The following is a 3,324-nucleotide window of genomic DNA, read 5'->3' on the forward strand; positions in this document are numbered from 1 at the left end:
CTGCCAAGAGCAACTTGACGGTGGGAGGAGGTTGAGATGCCAAACTATGACTGCGTACGAGGCAACGTTTGGTCAGCGTGTTGGGCTGGGTGTCCCCGACTATTCTCCCAGAAGGGCTTCTTTATAAGAGTCCTGGGTGTGTCCCGGCCACTGCTCCGTGACATCTGAGACTACTTCCTAGTACTTCAGAGGATTACACAATCCTGAGAATAGTCTCAAAACAAAACTTATATTAACCTTATTTTTGCGGGCAGGCCCCCCTGTCTTGTAGTACCCCCTCCCCCCACCCTTTGACATAGGGAGAAATGAAAGGTGACTGTCACCACGTGAAAAGTCAATTTTATTTTTCCTTCTATACCATAGAAACCATAGGTCAGAGACCTACAATGTGTCTGCTACTGTATGCATGGGAGGGACACAGTAAACCTATTCAAGGAGTATATGAATGAAGTAACTGAAGCTATGAAAAATCCAGATTATATGGCCCAGGTCATATTAATCTAGTTTCTAGACCAAAAGTCTTTATTCTTTCCCATACACTATCCTTGTTCTCTAGCTCCTTAATTTCATCTTGACGAATTTTTGTATATCCCACGGTGTAGTAGGAGAAACCCAGGGTCAAAGACGCAAATTTTAACAATTGCTGGGGGTAAACCGCATGACTGCTCTGGGTCTCGTATACTTTATTTATGGCTAGAGTGTAGTAGTTAATATTTATGGCCTACTTACTCTATGGCAGACCTTGTTAGGCTCACCCTCTTGACAGTCTATACCTGTGTCATAGGTCTAATTACACCTTTCATACAGAGGAGGAATAAGACAGGGAGATTAATAGTTTGTGCAAATTCACAGAGCTAAAATTCTGGGATCATGGTACAAATGTAGGCTGTCTGACACTAGTCTGAAACATGGACCCTTAACCACTGTCCTAAACAGTTTTTATAAGACAAATTCATGGCTGCTTCCAGCTCTCCAGTCTATGGCTGTATAGCTGCAGACATTCTTATCTTGATGACTTCTTTTGATTCCCTAACCCTTCATTTTAAAAGACTTTTCCCTGTAGGGGCGCCTGGGTGACTCAGCCGGTTAAGCGTCTGCCTTCAGGTCAAGTCATCATCTCAGGGTCCTGGGTTTAAGTCCCATGTCGGGCTCCCTGCTGGATGGGGTGTCTGCTTCTCCCTCTGCCTCTCCCCCATTTATTCTTCTTTCTTGCTTGCTCACTCTCTCTCATATAAATAAATAAAATATTTTTTAAAAAAAACTTTTGCTTGCAATTATTAATAAACTGGGTAATCCTCTACAATTAGAATAATTCTCTACTGATTAATACTGGTATTCCTCTTACATGTTTGTTCTATTATCCCATAGTCCTTGTCTAGCATAATTTACCATCTTTTCCAAAAGACTTACTCAAGTCAAGTATTATGTGTACTGTCATTCTCCATTTGCAGTACCCCTTGTAAAAAAGATAATGCTCCCACCTTTTAAAAAATACTGTAGCCCAAAATGTAGTTTTGTGTCATACCAGGAGGCTCCATCAGAAGTCTTTTCACAATAACAAGTTCTGATGCTGCAACATTGGATTATGTTGTAAATGGGAGCAGGAAACACCGGGAACAGGTGATCCTTTAAAAAACAGCAATTCCGTGTCTGCTCCGTCTGTGTTAAAGCCATAAGAACAAAAGCAAACAAAAACTAAAAGTCTATCCAAACCAAATATTTATTCCTTCCCCTTGGTGAATGTAAATATGCTAATTAACATTTTAAATATTGAGGGTTCTGGGCAAAATAATAATTTATATTAAATTACCATAGACATCTGGCCTTTATGTCCAGAATAAGTAAAATTGTCTAATTAGGACAGAAATACAGATAAATACTAGAAGAAGAAAATGGTATAACACATAAATAGATACTGGAAATTTTTATCTTTGTCCAACTAGATGTTCAGTATCATTTATTGAAATTCCTTTGTGCTCTTTATTAAACATTTGAACATGGTTTCTTATAGTTAGGGTGTTTATTTTAATGACTCAAAAATGATGGAAATGTATATAACTACGTCCACAAATACACTATAATCTTTCTTCTGATTTTTTATAAATACTTTATTTTTAAATAATCTCTACACCCAGTGTGGAGCTTGAACTCACAACTCCAAGATCAAGAGATGCACGCTCTAGCGATGAAGCCGACCATTGTCCCAATTCCTTTTCGTTATTGTTCATTTTGCTAAAATGCTGCCCCTTTCTAGAAGCATATATTAAGTCAATGAATTTATGAAGATAAAGTAAAAATGCTAGAGCATTTACATTTTATAAAAAAGCTTTAGAAAATAAATAATATTTTTCATATTCAGTATTTGTCCTCATTCACTATTTATCACCTAAAAAATTATGAGAAACTGGCAAGCTTACCTAATTAGTTTCCAAATATTTAATACTGTTTAAAACTGGTCTCTCTCTCTTTTTTTTTTCCTGAAGCATCTGATAACGTAGTATAAGGAAAACATTGGAGAAAATTGTTTTAAAAGACTTTTAAAAGACCCTGAGCTATTGGAATAAAAGAAGAGCTTATCTGAGACTTAACTTCATATTTTCTGAAAGACTTTAATCCATACCTAGAATGATTCTTTTAGTAGGAGTGATGTTTACCAGCTTCAGGAGTTGAAGAGGAGAGCTGAGCGATGCTCCTCAAATACTGGCCAAGTTGAAGAGAACAATTTGAAAGATCCAAGATTCAAAGGGTCAAAATGTTTTAAAAGAAAATCTGTATTGAAGTGAATATATTTCCCTACATAATTTTCCTGCTTCTGTGTTTTCTGACATTGCTTACCTGCCTCACTCTTGGTATTTCTGAATTCTTTCCAGTCATTGCTTCACTGGGAAGAAATCCCTCTTCTTGTAGGCTACTCTATTGAAGTTTTGTTGAAAACAAACAAGAAGAGAATGAAGAAATGAAAAACAGACTGATCATCGTCAGAACTGTTGGCTCTAATACATGACATGACGTGGTTTTCAGGTTGGGCTGGGGTGGGGTTGAGGTGGGATTCAGATACTTCCTTACGGCCCTGTAAGTAGAATGTCCCTAGTACGATGATTTCCTGCTTGTTGGAAGGCGGCCCCTAGGCCTGTTCAGAAAAGAAGGATCCTACATTCCTGAAGGCTGTGATCACATGTTCCCCTCCCTTGATGTGTTCGTCTTAGATTTAGATGGCTCAGACTGGTTGTTCATAGGCCGGTACCTACAGCCCTGAATTCTGAAGTCTTACTTTTACTTGTCTGCTCCGTAATAGCCGAATCATGAATCATGTACATCCTGCTA

The sequence above is a fragment of the Meles meles genome, chromosome 7, assembly GCF_922984935.1.
Source record: "Meles meles chromosome 7, mMelMel3.1 paternal haplotype, whole genome shotgun sequence".
Taxonomy (NCBI): domain Eukaryota; kingdom Metazoa; phylum Chordata; class Mammalia; order Carnivora; family Mustelidae; genus Meles; species Meles meles.